Here is a 17,057-nt window from a genome sequence, read left to right as displayed (position 1 = left end):
AGGTCGCCGTCATTATTATTGTTAAAGTAAAGCTACCGTAAGGTGTAGAAGGCACAATAGCTCTGTGATTGTCTGATGGTGGCACAAGATGAGCAGCAGCTGTTTGAACAAGCCAGTGAGCATCACCTTGTTGGGGTAAGTCTAAGTCTTGTCATAGCTCAGGGCGTTCTTCCTTTGAAAGAGTTTCCAAAGTGTCCTGATGTGTCCTTGAGCAATGCAAAATAGGTCAGTGAAAATAGAAACCTTTATCTCACAGGCTGGCCCACGGGAAACGCCTGTGCGCGTTTTACCAGCCGGCTTCGATGGGAGCCATTCGAAACACCAGGACAGGTCGGTTTCCGTAGTGTAGTGGCTATCACGTTCGCCTCACACGCGACAGGTCCCTGGTTCGAAACCGGGCGGAAACAACCCGCGGTGCACGCGTGCTAGTGCTTTGTTATCTGTCCCTGTAACGCGGCCGGCCATCGTTTTCTCTTCCTCGGAGTGTCAAGAAATCCTGACCTTGAGAACAAACGATCACAGAAGGGTAGCTTTGCGAGGCGCTGGAACTGACAGTTTTAAAATCGATACATGTTGTTGCTGTTACAATACGACCGTAGCAGGATCGGCGACATTGCTGTTACTCTTATGAGTAGATAGTAGGGTTTTATGGGCGCGGCCTATTTTGTTATGACGTATGCCCTAAGCTTATTAATATTCCTACGTCATAATTGGGGGGCGTGATTTTAGGTAGAGTTATTTCCTTAATTATTCCTACGTCATATCCGTCAGAAAGTGTACACCCATAAAACCCTGAACAACAAGGCCGCCCATAACCTGTTGTTCTTGTTGTTCTTGTTGGTCAACTGTAGAGTGTGAATGGGTCGGCTCTTCCTGTAGTGTTTGGGGGTCTTTTTAAAATATACATGTAATGGTTTAGTAAATCTAAACCGTTATAAGATCAACAAGTTCTGTTGTCTGTAATGGTCCCAGGTCTTAACAATGCCAGTTTTGAATAGTGCGTTTATCATATTCACACTGTCTCTGTGTGTCTCTCTCTCTCTCTCGCCCAATCATTTTATAAGATCAACAAGTTCTGTTGTCTGTTATGATCCCAGGTCCTAACAATGCCTGTTTTGCATAGGGTACTTATGTTATCCACACTGTATCTGGCTCTGTCTCTCCCCTCAAATTTAATTAAAAATAAAATTAAAAAAGAGGGTGTGTGTGTGGGTGTTTGTGTGTATAGGTTAATTGTTTTAAAAAAAAAAAAAAAAAAGCTGTGGTTATATTTTATCTCTCACATAATGTGTTCAGTCGTTTTACTTAAATACATTCTAGGGTCTTAAAGCTCATAAGAGTTAGACTTAAGATAAGGATATGCTTTTAAGGTATTTTAGCAGTTTCAATCCCTGATGATAAGGAATCGTTTAAAAAATAAAAACAACTGATCACTCAATGCTAAATAGATCACAACACTCAAGGCTAAATCACTCACACCATGGGTGGCGGGGGTGGGCTCAGACAACAGTACGTATGGCATGTGGTATCAAAACATTCAGAATACTTTTAACCTACATAATTTATAAGCTTTGTAAAATAAACCCAAATATCTCTTTTGCGGGGATAAACGCTGTTCTGAGTAGTTTGTGACTTGTATAATACAAAACAAAGCATCGCTATTAAAAAAAAAAAAAAATCACTGTAAAAGCGCTAGTTATTTTAGATCTTTATAGTTATTTTCTTCGCTCAGGTTGTTTTTTAGCGCTTATAAAGGCCTGAAATATTCTTAGTGGTTTGTTGACTATAGGTCATGATGCTTAAAAATATTTTTTTGAGAGACCTAAAGGTTCTAATAAAAGTTTAGAGTAGAGAGGAAGAGATCGTCTCCATCTTGGTTTCTATTTGAAATTTGATGCAGTGTCATTTTATTGGTTGGTTTTGATATGTTAATTGGTAACAGGGCGGCACAAAGGCCAGACCAGAACAATGCCTTACAAGCAGATCCGGCATGTGGCCATCAGTATAAGTATGAAGGTCTGGTCTTCAGCTCGACAGACTCATACTGACCTTTCGATTTAAGACTAAAGATCAACAATGTCCGGAAACAACATCAGCGACTTCGATTTAAACGAGTTTTTAGGCAAGTCTTCAGATTCTTTTCATTGACTCAGAGCGTGTTGTGTGCATGTATTGTAAATAAGGCTATAACATCTGTTTTAAGTTCTGTAAAATTATTTTTCAGCCAGTCAACAGGAGTTAATTCCCAACGCTGAGGAGATCATCTGGAACAACGACGGTAAGATTTTTGTGTTTAAGCTCATGGGTTCTTATGTATGGGTGTGTGTGGTTTTGAAGCGGCTCATTAGAGTTATGAAAACGTTTTAATATATATTAATGCCGGTCTCTTTAATTACACAGAAACTATCGAAAGGCCTGTGATTAATGTCTCGACCAAGAGAAGTAGTTGTCCCTAGACAGGCTGTCTGCCGACCGGGTAAGAACTAAACCCCTGTTTGTTTGTATAACGTTTCTGTAAGATGTTTGAGTCCAGTTTTGTTAATTTTAAAAAAATTATCCTGTCTAACAGTATTAAGAAACGTGGTTCGAGACAACGAAAGGCCTTCTACATCGAGGGCTTGTTTCGTTTTACCTTCGAGAACCGTAACCTTTCAAGAATCTGAAAGGCCGTCAGCCCCGGTATCTGATAGCTGTGAGTATATGTCTGCAGCCTGTAAGAGGTAAAAGCTTTTTATAAAGCGGTGTGGTTAAAGGTTAAACATGTCTCTTACCTTCACAGCGGTGCAAAAAGCTAAACCAGCCGAAAAACATAAGAAACGATTATTCTGTGGAGGTAAGTAAGATCTTTCAAACTTTAATGTTTTTAAAAGGGCTTTGTTTGCCCGTTGAGGGCTAATATTTAAGCGATGGGTGACCGTTTCCTGTAGGGCGGGGGGTTCTGGGAAAGATCTTTAGAAGTCCGGACAGGTCTATGCTTGTTTCTGGGGAACGTGTTTAGAAATGACCGATTGCCGTACCGTCTGGTTAGGAAGTAAAGCCGTCCGAAAGGGTTTAGTAAGTTGTTTGGCTTATCTCCCGCTATTATACTTCTGTTTTAAAGTGGTTGTAGGAAAAGGCTTGAAGGTGTTCATTGTATTTAATATTTAAACAGATTGTGAAAACGTTTGTGAAACAGGAAGTCCCGGGATCAGGAAGCGTTTACACTTGGAAGGTTCGTTTAAAAATGAAATGTTGTTGTGTGTGTGTGTGTTTTATTAACAATATTACAGTTTTTAAAGAAACATTTAAGAAACAGTTTATTTACAGCGGCTTCTCTGTTTTACATTTATTATCAAGTCCTAATAAATATATTGTCTGTAAATAATAAGGCGTTGTAGTGAATGTCTAAGGCTATTTTCAAAGGTCTAAAAAAGCTAAAGGTTTTGAATGTCCTGGACATGTTGTTTTAAGTTTGATTTCTGTCGCCGTTTAAAGATGTAAATGTAATGTATATTTTTATTCTTCCCAAGACTCTTGGGATAGTCATTCTGTGGATGAGCTATTGAGGACAATTACCCCGTCTAAGTGGGATCAAACATCTTCCCCGGTGAGATCACCGAGAGGATCCCCCACGGTGGTCTTGGAGACCCCCCAACATCTACTCAGGCCACAGCCTTCTGGGGGTAATTCAACACCCCAGATTTAGCCCGCCGCATTGTCGGGCGGAACAAATACAGGCATCCAACAACCTCAGGGGTCGCCGTCAGTCAGGGCTGACACACCACCCAACGACGGCCTGGTTTCAACATCGTCCCCCCAGACCCGTTTCTTGGCTACAGAAACGCGGAACAGTACCCCGCGCTTGGCCAGGGTGTTACCGCAAAGGCCTTCTTGGTCTCCGTCCATGAGTATACGCTCGCTCCCTGCCTCCTTCGACCGAGATTTACCGGAGCGACCATCCTTTGAAGCTGAGCCAGGCCACCAGCCCCCGGAGCTACTTCCTGAAGGTCGGCATGAGTTGCTACATACTTTGTTACAAAATCAAAGACTTGTGTTAGTGGGGCAAAACCTGGTGATAGAGAGCCAAAACACCCTTATTAATACCCTTACTAACGAATTGTACCGTATTTAATGTTTTAATTGACACAAAACGCCTTACTATTGTGGGTTGTTGGAAAAATAAAAAATAAATTAAAAAATGTCCTGACTTGGTAAAAGAACTCACAAACTAAAGGATTATGAACAAGCTAGGGCCCCAAAAAGACCTTCCCGAGAGAACATCCCCGGCCCTGTTGTGAACTCCTCTGATGTCCCAATGAACCTGGAACTATTACAAATGATAAATGATTTAAATAACCCCCAATTACCACTGATAGAATGTGAATTAACAGACTTACCGGTGAACCCCGACCTGTTACAGATGGTCAATGATCTAAATAACCACCTCCCACCGGTAGCGCTTATAGAGGTTCACCCCCTAGTTCACCCCGATTTGTTTGAAATGGTGGAGGCTTTGGAGGAGCTACCCCGACCAAATTCTGCCCCTATTATAAATGATTTGAGACAATTAGAACACAGGATGGCGGCAGAAGCAGCCATCACTATAGAGGAGGGTCTTGACATTAACCGGTTGGATATCTTTGAAGGACTTTTACAGGCTTTAAATGAGCCTCCTCAAAAAGGGGGTTTTGTAGATGTCAGCAGTGGGGGTGTTCGGAATGTGGAGGGTTCTGAGACTGATAAGGCTGTGGAGGACATGCTCTGTGAGAATGTAGGGGGTGAAGGCTTTGTTCAAAATGATGATGTGTCCAAGAGTACCAGTGATCCCGTGATTATAGATAGACCGGCCTATAACAATTTTGAAATGATTCAGCGTTTTAATTTTGCAGAACTTTTAAATTGTGACAATTATGCAGAAATATTTGTCAACATACACGAGGCCTTGCAGAAAATGCTTGAACAGGTTGCTGAAAGGGTCAGACCTCGAGATGTTGTACAGTTAGAACTCAGAGGGGATGATTTGTTTAGCAACCTATCTGTAATGCTGAGTGGAGATAATTTAGATGTCTGGCTAAAATCGAAGCGTTATTGCAAAGTAACGCAGCCATCTTAGCTGATGAAAGTCTGTCTCTGGTAATGAATGTGGTTCGTAACCCTGAGGGTGGGGCGCTTAGAAGACTGTCGAAATGCTTGAAGAACGACATAATTAGGACCAAGCTCAGGCAATTAGTGGTGAGTTCCAGTGGGGACAATAAGCTCTGTTTTGCTTACAGTTTAATAAAACTACTCACCCCCGACATGCCTGAACCCCAAGCTCTGCAAGAGGCTTTAATGCTTCATCAGAGGGCCGGCTTAAACTCTCAACAGATGGTTGCCTTTTCAGACATCACCAAGTTTGAGGAGTTGTTGTCTTTAAAAATTGTTTTGTGGTACCGTTGTGAGGTAAAGGAAGTATTTGTGAAATTTCAGATACATCCTGAAACCCATACACAGACACTGTTTCTCTTCCTAAGTGATAGTCATTACTTTGGAATAAAGAGTTTGACGGCTTTTTTGGGTTGTTCGTATGTTTGTCATTGGTGTTATAAGGCCTTCAATGATAAGCTTAAGCACCGCTGTGACGGTTACTGTAACGTCTGTTTCAATCCGCAATGTCGTAAGGGTTTGGCCCCTACCATCCGATGTAAAGATTGCTTAAGGATTTGTCTCTCAGCGTTCTGTTTTTCCGAGCATAAGGTACAGAGGGCCGCTGCTGAGGGGGTTAAAAAACGGAGTTATTGTGATCAAACTAAATATTGCCCGCAGTGTTGCCTCCAGTACCGTTTTCATGAGGTTAAACCACACAAATGTCTGGAGCCGAGATGCAGGATCTGTAATGCTGATTTAACCCCGGGGTCCGAACACCAGTGCTTTATTCAGCCGGTTAAAAAGGAGCCGCCGCACAACCGGTATGTCTTTTTTGCTTTTGAATGCCGGCAAGAAAACGGGGTCCACGTTGCTAATTATATACACTGTATTGACATGTTGGATCGTGAGTGGTCAGCTAGCGGTGAGAGTTGTGTCAGGGATTTCTTTACGCGGTATCGCGGTCCAAAATACCTCAATTACACATTTATTGCCCACAATGCTAAGGGTTATGATTCTTACATTTTGATGAAGTATCTGGTGGAAAATGGGGTGACCCCAAAAATAATAGCTCAGGGTAGCAAGATCATGTGTTTCACCGACGAAGCTTTCAACTAACGTTACATAGACTCGTTAAATTTCCTCCCCATGAAATTGAGCGCTTTGCCTAAGGCTCTGGGTTTTGAGGCTCAGAAGAAAGGTTGGTTCTGCCATTTTTTTAATACTAAGGACACTCAAAATTATCGAGGGTCCTACCCGCCCGCCTCTTATTATGGGGTTGATACTATGATGTCTCATGAGAGGGAGGAATTCTTTAAATGGTACAATACGGTTAAGGGAGGTGTTTTTGATTTCCGAGAAGAGATGGCCGCTTATTGTAAAAATGATGTGGTGATCCTTAAAGAATCCTGTGTGCGTTTCCGCGCCGAGGTTATCAACACATCGGGTCTCGACCCTTTGCAAAGTGTGACCATAGCGTCTCTCTGCATGAAAATGTATCGGTCCAATTTCTTGCAGAAAAACACTATAGCGGTCACCACTTCTGACAACTATCGTGCTAGACAAAAGAACTTTTCGACTGTCTCCATACAGTGGCTGGAATACCTGAGTGCCCGGGATAACATCTTCATCAGACATGCTTTAAATCAAGGGGAAGTCAAAATGGGGCCTTATGACTTAGACGGTTTTAGCGACGTGTCCGGGCGGCGTACCGCTTATGAGTTTGCAGGTTGTATTTACCATGGCTGTCCTCAGTGCTTCGACCCAAACACCTTTAACCCCGTAACACAAAAACTCTGCGGTGATATGTACTATGATTTCCAGGAACGAATTGAAACTTTAAAAAACACCTATGGTTTGAACGTGCTGGTGATTTGGAAACACGAGTGGACGACCCTGAAGCAACAGGAAGCGGGGGTACAACGGTTTATGGAAACCTTGGACTTTCCTGAACGTCTAGAGCCCCGGGATGCGTTATTTGGGGGTCGTACCAACGCCCTCTGTTTACATTATGAGGTAAAGGAGGGTGAGAGAGTAGATTACTATGATTTCACCAGTCTGTACCCTTATGTCAACAAGACCAAAATGTACCCGGTGGGGTGTCCAACCATTGTTTATCGTGACTTTCTCGAAATCGGACATTACTTTGGTTTGATCAAAGTCACCATGTACCCTCCTCGCGAGCTGTTCTTACCCGTGTTGCCTTACAGGTGTTCGGGAAAATTGATGTTCCCTCTGTGTAGAACGTGTGTGGAAACTGAAAATCAAACTACCTCTTGTCTGCACAGTGATGAAGAGAGAGCGCTGACGGGTGTCTGGTGTAGCATTGAGCTTGACAAGGCGGTGGAGAAAGGTTACAGTTGGTAAGGTGAATGAGGTTTGGCATTTTTCTGAAAAATCTGATACTCTTTTTGCTGATTACATTATGACCCATCTGAAAGGGAAACAGGAGGCATCGGGCTATCCCTCATGGTGTGTTGACTCCGCGGCCAAAGAGCGATACGTTCAGCAATATTTTGAAAAGGAAGGGATCCGTCTAGAGCCGGGGAACATAACTGTAAACCCCGCCAAGAGACAAATGTCCAAACTGATTTTAAACAGTCTGTGGGGTAAGTTTGTGGAAAGAAATTACCGTCTAAACACAACCTTGATTAAAACCCCTGAACTGTTCATAGAATTTATGTTTTCCAAACAACATGCAGTATCACACTTTCAATTCTTAAATGACCACGTGGCACAGGTCCAGTGGAGGGCCCCTAAAGATTTCCCCACCAAACAGGGGAACGTTAATGTTTTCATAGCGGTTTTTACCACGGCTTACGCCCGGCTTGAACTGAACAACTTAATGGATCAGTTGCAGGAACGCACGCTCTATCATGATACTGACTCTGTAATCTTTGTCACCAGGCCAGGGGATTGGGTCCCTCCCCTCGGGGACTACCTTGGGGAGTTAACGAGCGAACTAGATCCTCAGGACCACATAGTGGAGTTTGTTTCAGGGGGTCCTAAGACTTACGCATACAGAACGGCTGCGGGTAAGACCTGTATGAAAGTTAAGGGTTTCACTCTGAACCATTGTAACAACAAGCTCATTAACATCAAGTCTCTGACGACCCTGGTAGAAAGTTATGTAACGAGAAAGACGCGCCTCCTCGTGAGATTATTACAGCCGGAAATCAGATCTATCGCAATAAAAAGGGGTACACGTTGGAAAATAGATCACTAAACAAACGGTTCAGAGTGGTGTACAATAAAAGAGTGTTGAAGACTGATTATACCACTCTGCCTTATGGATATTAGCGGTGGTTTTGATAACAGACTTCAACACCCTTTCTCCTGTATTATAGCCGGTCCCTCCAATTCGGGGCAGAGCTATCTTATAAAGAACATCATAGAAGATGTGGACGCAACCGTGTCCCAAGCTCTTGACAACATAGTGTGGTGTTACTCTTGCTGGCAACCTCTCTACGATGATTTGGCTTCGAAAAAAAATAATCTGAAATTTGTGCAAGGTCTCCCCGCCTCGTTGTGTGGTGATGACTTGTTCCCGCCCGGTCAAACTAACCTAGTGATCCTTGATGACCTGATGGAGCAGGCCGGTGACAACAGTGAAGTGGAAAAAGCTTTCACAAAGTACACTCATCATAGGAATTAAAGTATTATTTATTTAGTTCAAAATCTATTTTTTCAAGGTAAAAAAAGCCGCACTATTAATTTATATGCCAATTATATAATTCTTTTTAAAAACCCCAGAGATAAACTACAGGTCACCGTCTTGGCTCGTCTAATGTACCCTAACCAGACCAAGTTCTCTTTGGAGGCATTTGAGGATGCCACCAAAAAACCCTACGGGTACTTGATTGCGGACTTAAAAGCACAAACCCCAGAAGACTTTCGCCTCAGAACAGGTTTGTGCCCGCCCGATTGGCCGGCAGTGTATGTGCTAAAGAAAAGGAAATAAATAAGAATGTCTGTTCGGATTGAAAGAAATCTGCCGCTTTTGCAAATGTTATTTGAGAGGAGCCCGCGCCATAGGAAAGCTGTGCTGGCAGGGGCCCCCTCGGATTTGATCGAGACCCTGTGTGAAATAGCTTTTAACATCTTACGCGGTAATATACCCCTAACCCCTTCTCAACATTCTAAACTCAAAAAACAAAAAGCGGTTATCAAGATCATCGCTAATAAGAAGTATTCTATTAAAAGAAAAAGAAAGAAGATTAATCAAACCGGGGGTTTTATAGGACCGCTGTTGAGCATAGCCGTGCCTTTCCTAACCAGTCTTCTAGCTTCCAGAGTGGGTTAATAATGGAATATGCTCAGAAAATGTTTTTGATCCCTCAGGAGCAGCTTGAGAAACTGAGAAAAAATGTTGTCGGGCCAGAGCCCATTAGACAAACGGCCGAAAACAACCTGGACTCTGAAATGAAAGCTATACAGGCCAGGGCCGATTTAAATCAGTATTCCAAAGCCCAGTTGTATACCAACACGTTACAGCGCTACCTCCGTCTGGTTAGACAGGGTGAAAAAGATCAAAACATTTTAACTTTAACCATGGCCTCTCAAGAAAATGGTTCTGGGGCTGATGCGGGGGGTACGGTTGATAAAGATGTTGCGGTGACCGAACCTGTTGAGAGTTCAGAGGGAGATGTTGTAACGGATGTTTTGAGAAACATGCCGGCCAGAAGCAAAAGACATGCAGAATATATCCTGCACAAAATGGTTCAGAAACCGCGGGTAACGGCTTGGAATGAACAGGGTGAATTTGTTTTTAAAGGACAACTGATCAAAGGTTCACACATGTTTGATTTGTTGAAGAGTGTCACTAGCACTAATAAGGTACCCGATAGTCGCCGACCTGTAGGCTGGAATGCTTTCCTACAGGCGATGGCCTGTCTGAACATGCCCCAATCAACAGTTCCTAACCAGGAAACGCGACAAAAAATCCGTCTGTGTAAAGAGGTGGAGCCTGATCTGACTCCGATATCTCATTACTCTGACCGTGCTGAGCGACCATCCTCAGGATCTATCCATCGTTGGGAAGCTTATTAATCTCATGTTTTTATTTGTCTCCCCTGTAAATAATGACCCGACAAACATTTTTTTATTTTTATTTTTTATTTTTCAAATGTTGTACATTTATTTATACCATAACCCCTGCTTTGTATAAGAATTGTGTTGAATAAAAACAAAACTAATGATTCAAAGGCTGTTTTCATTATTTTTTCACCTTAACACGCATGACATCTTTTAAAATCCTCACAAGAACACCCCATCTGTATACACGGCTGGCTAGGGTCGTAAGTCATTGTGTTATAAGGGGGGATCCACAGTGTCCTGACAAACTCTGCCACTTTTTTATCATTTTGGCCTAAATCCTCACTGTACAAGGCCATAATATCGGGGTATGACCTTCCTTTAGATCTATGATATAAGAAAAACACACAGTGTTGACCACAAGTGAAGGTCTGAAGACTTTGTACTTGACGACCGCTGTAAATGGTTTCTTGACAGTTGTTGAGCAGAAAGTTATTGATCTTCCGAGGGAAAGGTCTGAAATCCGGGGGGTTTGCATAGGAATCAAAAAATTCACCACGGTGGTCCTCCCTTAGATAAATAGCCAGCCAATGTTCTCCGGGCATATTTTTAGGGTGTGTGTTGATTATGTACATTGCAGGTAAATTCTTGACCTTAAATTTAGTCAGCTGATCGCAGGCGTAGACTCCTTGAAACAGTTTCCGTGAGCTGGCCAGGGCATTCATGATGTGGTTGAGCTCTCTGGTGTTCATTTTAATAATAATCATACATAACGTTTCTCCTCTGATTCACCTCAATAATGTTGTCAAACACTGCATACACGACCATATTAACAGTGCGTGGTAGAGGCTGCTTGAAACGCATCTCCAAACGCATATTGCCCGTCTTCATCAGTGAAAAATGTTGCCCACACTCTTCGTCAGGGGTCAGGTTGAAACCGTACAGGGTGTAACCGCTGCAGTATTCCCGGCGATCGATCAGCAGAGTTTGATCCTTGAGATGGCGACCCGTAGCCAGTACTAGACTGTCATATTCACGAACCGCATTGCCGATTTCAAAGTCAGGTTGAAAAGGTCTGGATGGAACCTGCACACCATCGACGTACAACACTATAAATTCCGCGTTATAATGTTTAAAGTTAAAGGGGTTCTTGTTGTAAACCCCGGTAAATGCATCATTATCCTCGAGACCTATAATAACCTGTTTTGGGAGCTGTCCAAGAAACAGATTTTCCTGGTTCATCACCCGTGTCCCTGCGGGGATACTGTGGACTTTCATATAGACTCTTTCGATCGGGTACTCGGCGTTTTCCGTCATTAACGCCTGCGCGTGTCCTAGTTTAACCGCCGGGAAGACGGACACTTTTTTCACAAACAGCGAGGCCGATAATATGGTCAGTTTATATTTTTCCGTATCAGGGGTCATCAGACAAAAAGCACTTTTACTACGGATCATTTTAATTTTAATGTCTACCCCGTTGAGCATGAGTTTTTCTTGGAAAAATATGTCTGCATGGATATGCCCCATTAGCTCAAAGGTCCTCCCTTCTGTTGAAGAGGCCGTTCTTTTTTGCAAACCCTTATTGAGTCCCTCTGGATCCTTATCGTCCATAGCTACCGGGATGTCTTTGAAGAAAAGGCCGGGGCTGAACTGTTTGCTTAGGGTCTCCTCACTATAATTAAGGATACACTCCATCATGGCTCTATAGGGGTAAGTATTGCTGCTTTGACTAATGAGCCGATCTCCAAGGGTCACATCCACCTGTGAAAACATGGTGGCCACCGGGTAATTGATGACCCCAGCGTTGGCCGTCTTCTCGATTGCATCGCCATCCTCATCAGTCACTTTACAGTTCATTAAAATAAATGTGTTATTCAAATCAATATAATCCTCGCCATTGCCAGCTATAAAAAACTCCAGAGGGGCCGTGTCTGAAATTGCAGAAAGAGGGGGAATCTCTACATATATGATCTTATCTATACTCGTTTGAGTGTATGGAACTGTAAACAGATCCAGTTCTGATTTGACGCATTCTTCCGATAGACTGTGGACAAAAGACATGTTTAAAAGATGTATCCTGAGGCTCTATTTTTCTTTCTTTGAGACTTTCTTTTTGCAGGTTTTTTCTTGTGCTGCTTCCTTCTCCGAGTGTATCCACGATATGTTGGAGAATGAGAGATTCTTCGTTTTTTGTTAGCCACGAATCTTCGTCGCCCTGGTGGACACATGCTGTTTCTTCTTTTACCCCCCCTCCTCGCCATTACCATGAGACCCGAACCCTCCTGATGCTCATGGCTAGCTGCCCGGTTCATAACATTGGTGAACACGTCACTAACAATATTTTTAGCCGCTGATTTCAAGTGGGGTCTGGCTATAGCAAAGCCTCTCTTAAGCAGGGGTACGGCCATTCTAAAGAGACCACGAAAGAGTCCCCCTAGACCGGCGCCATACATTGTGGGGGCTCCTACAAAACCGGGCAAGCCGTTCCCGGCTTGCATCTTGTAATAATCCACATAGGCGCTAGGATCTACATAACCCCTCGAGGTAGCCATTTTAATAATGTACACACTGTTTCAGGGGTCGAAAATGTAGTTTGACATTAACTTTACCGAAGCGGAAGGGTACGTTGATATTCTGATCCGATTTTACTTCGATCGTGATGTTGTCAAAGTGGGTCTTTGAGACTGGTACGTAGTGTGGTTTGTCATAAGTAATTGTGACCATGTCATTGCTTTTACCTTTAATAAGTACATTTCTCAAAAGGGGGACATAACTATCCCCGACCCTCTGGTGGGTTATGATATCCGTATACACATAAAGAGTATAAAAGCCGCCCCACCACTTCTGAGAACCTGCTCTCTGTGTCAGAATAGAACCCTAATATACGCCCCAGTTGGCCGCTGGTTTGAATGCTAATACCTGGTTTTGACACCTTGTACACTCTGTTTTTAATAGGGTTGTAATATAGCTTGATGTTGGGGGTGCCTTCTGAGAACTGTTTATGCATCTCATCTAATATTTTATCCACATTGTCATAATAACCTCCTTGTATCGTGAATGTCCATTGACTCTTTTTAACATCATCAAAAATGGCGAAGGTGGCATCCTTATCTTGTAAAACAGCCCAAGTGTAAGGATACTGTATTTCCGCCAACCCCACTTCCCACGACACCCTTAGATCTATAGATTTTCCAAATTGTACCGTGTAACTGGATATTTCATTTTTAGGGTATATATCGAGAGAGGCGTTACTGGGTAGAGTCACGTAGAAGCCTCCTGATTCCATCTTGAGAATCGAAAGTAATGCCCCCAACACACCCGCGGGCATGTTGTTATAAGGATTGAATATCGCAAACCTGTTGTTCCGGGACCCAACTATTGAACTTTTCAGGCCATCCAAGCCATTTCATCAACACATATTTTTTCCGGTTCTGGGTTTTTTCATCTAATATCTTTTCAACTCTGTATACACTGTCTTTACCCACAATAATTTTTTGTAACTTGGCTTCGTAAAACGTTCCTTCTATATCCTCCCCGTCATAGTCTTTTAACCGGTACACGGGGGGGTCTCTAGCCAACTGTTCGGTAACTGTAAAATATTCGTCAGAAAATGTTTGTTCATAACCTTTGGCAAAAGTACTCCTTAGCTTTGAAACGCGAACCACATCACCGATGTTGAACTTATAAGTAGTTTTTCCCTTCTTAATAAATGGTCCGTATAATTTTTTATAGACCTTAAAAGAATTACTTTGATCAACATCTATAGGCTTCATTTTAATACTGGTGTGATACCCTTGGTTGTAAGCATTGATAAAATCTTGAACTTTATCAAAATACTTGAACGTGTTGACCGCTGTAAAATATCTCCACATTTTGGTCTTCATGGTGCGGTTAAACATCTCCACTACCGATGCCTTAAGCTCATTACCGGTGGTGAAATGATGTATTTTGTGTCTCTTCAGTAGATTCTGAAATTCTCTGGTGAGAAACTCTTTTCCTTTATCAGTCTGCAGTTTTTTAGGACATCGACCCTGGGACAATATATCCTCAAAGGCCCTTGTCACCGCCCGACCTGTTTTATTATGTAGAATGCGAGCCCAGGCATATTTTGATAACACATCGATACACATCAACATCAATTTGTGACCATTGTTATGTTTTGATAAATTTGACATATCGACTAGATCCATTTGCCATTGTGAGTCTATGTCAGTTGCATATACGCAGTTTCTTTTAAAGTTAATCCTGAGAGGTTTATGTAAGGTATAGGCGTCTTGTTCCCGTAACCATTCTGAAACAACCACATCATTAACCTTCACTCCGGCCTCAGCGAGTCCTCTTTGAAAACCCTTCTTACCCGCCAAACCCCCAATCTTGGCTGGGTTGTAGTATAGTTCCTGCATTTGGGGAGCTTGCCGAGTCATTCTGTCAAATAACCACACAGACCCACACTATGCGCAAAGTTTTTATACAAGGTTTTTTATTCAACTTCAGGAGAGCAGATACCCCTTTTTAGACATTTGAGAAAAGTATAACATACACAACAATTTTTTCTACGGTCCAGACAAAAAGAAATCAGATGATTGGTTACTTGATCTATATCAACAAATATACCTGTTTCTTTATCTTGTAGGCACACACCTCAGTTACATATGTAAATAAAACAACAATATGACCTATTTTAAAAGTAAACAGAGGTGTATTAAACATGCTCAGTAAAAGGTCATACAGATGTTGATGAAATGGCCTAATATCATTCTTGGCCCCCTTGAGCGCTTCATCCCAGTGTTCGTACCCCCCGGTCTTTGTTACAGCAGCCATTAACTTTTCCAGGTTTGAAAGTTGATCCTCATCGATGGTTAAATCTGTAGAGAAAAGGCTCGCGTTGGCTACTTTTCTGTCAAGCACATGGTGTAATAGCGCTCTCAGGTTAGCTGCAGAGTGTTGATGACAGAACCAGTTGCAGAAGCAGTCCAGAACATTCCCCATGTTCAAAGTCCCTTAGTTCAGGTCAGAGTCTGAATCAGTGGCGTAGATGTCGAATTCTTCGTCGCTGCCCCCAGCTTTAACTTCTTTACGGAAGAAATAAGCTTTTAGCTTGCCAGCGGTTTTTCTACTCGGCTCATCCAGGTCATTGAGCAGCTGCCCAAGTTTCTCTATTATAAACGGCTCCTTTTTCAGCTCCAGCAAAATCTCATCTATGATTTTCTGGACTTGTCCCGCAGTGACATGTATGTGGGAGTAAGACAGCGCCTTGATTAGTGCCGGTTTCAGCCACGGTTTGTTCAGTCTTCTGTAAAACACGTTGAAATAGAACAGGAAATAGTAACGGTCTGGTTCAAACAAACAACTGTGTCTCAACTGACTGGGGTGATTCACTTCACACCCCCGACAGACTTCTTTCAGAGCTTGGTCGATGAGAGCACTCAGAATATACACCAGGGTGCTTTTAACCACTCTGCTTACTTGGTCACATACCCCGGGCATAAATCCTGCGTCTTCATCACGCCCCCGGGACAGTCCGATGCTCATTGGGTCGCCTGGTGGTTTGTGGGGTGTTTCTCCATCCATTGGACTGACCCCCTGCTGAGACGCACAGACGGTAGACAATTCGGCAAAATCGAGGCCCTCCATGAGCTCCAGAGGCTGGGGATCCCCGAGACTCATTTGGACATCCATCGCACCGCATGTTGTTTCGTCCTGAGGGACCGGGGTCTGAGGTCTTGGAGAGTAACCGCAGTCAAAGGGTTCCAGAGTGTATACAAAATCTGGGGAATAGAACCAGGGGTGATCCCGGGTTTGAAGAGGCCTGTAGAGCCTGTCGACGTCCGCAGCTTTCAGGTAAGACATTCTCTTTAATTTTCAACCATGATTGAATTGTTGCGCCTTTTATCCTATCTCTTCACTACGTCACGACACACCGCCCTCTTAGAAGAGAGTAGCCCCTGAGCCGTCAGACCCCCCTCCAAAACCCCACACGTCGTCTGTTTTATCATCGTCGTCGTCATTCAAGGGGGATATATAATCCATAATCCAGCATTTTCTCCTTCTAACCAAATCCAGTTGCGAACATTTGGTCAAGATGTCAAAACCATCATTTATACAGTTTATGACCTCTTTCAAGAACGGCCAGTCCACGGCGTCAAACATAATTTCAGTAACCTGTTTTTCTGGATCCTCCACACCCCCTTCAATAGGGTTTGTAATCAGGGTACTGCTAAACAAAACCTTACGATCTGTAGTTAGAGATAGACTCTTCACCACTCTACCGTAGTTCTGCAAGCTTTCCCATTCACACCTTTCAAAACCCTGAGTCGGAGACTCCATTTCGCATTCTCTTGGACCCTCTTGCAAGCCTTCTAGAGTCTTATCCACAAGCCCCAGATCTCTCCAGGCCATCACCTTCAACCAGTCCTCATAAGAGTATTCAATTACCGTCTCAAAAGGTTCCAACGTACCCTCCTTCTCTCCCAAAGCAAAAAGCTCCACTCCAACATAGCTGGGATACCTTTTAAAGCGGTAACCCCGTCGAGCCCCCCAGAACAACACCCAGGAGCGTTCAATCTTCAAAATGGTGAGTACAGGAACCCTTGCCCGGGATTGTTTCTTGCGGGGTTTCATGTTGATGTCGCTGGACATGTTGAAGAAGCGGGATGTTTCTGATGCTGAGAATTAAAGAGGTATTGCCTAAAAGCAGCGCGGGTTCTTAAATAGAGAGGAGAGTTTCGGGGCGTTGCCTTCAGAGGGGTGGGGGTATTTATGGGTGGCCTTGATGTTCAGGGTTTTATGGGTGTACACTTTCTGACGGATATGACGTAGGAATAATTAAGGAAATAACTCTACCTAAAATCACGCCCCCCAATTATGACGTAGGAATATTAATAAGCTTAGGGCATACGTCATAACAAATAGGCCGCGCC

At 43.2% G+C, this 17,057-nt stretch overlaps 1 non-coding gene across 1 annotated transcript; it reads left to right on the top strand.

The window, feature by feature from the left end:
• The first annotated feature begins 334 nt into the window (after positions 1–334).
• trnav-cac (transfer RNA valine (anticodon CAC)) lies at positions 335–407 on the top strand. The gene has a single exon. It is a non-coding gene; the product is annotated as a tRNA-Val (tRNA).
• Positions 408–17,057: the final 16,650 nt, after the last annotated feature.

This window comes from Amia ocellicauda, chromosome 11 (assembly GCF_036373705.1).
Source record: "Amia ocellicauda isolate fAmiCal2 chromosome 11, fAmiCal2.hap1, whole genome shotgun sequence".
Lineage (NCBI taxonomy): Eukaryota > Metazoa > Chordata > Actinopteri > Amiiformes > Amiidae > Amia > Amia ocellicauda.
Note: the sequence above shows the minus strand (reverse complement) of the source record. Positions and strands in the feature narration are given on the sequence as shown.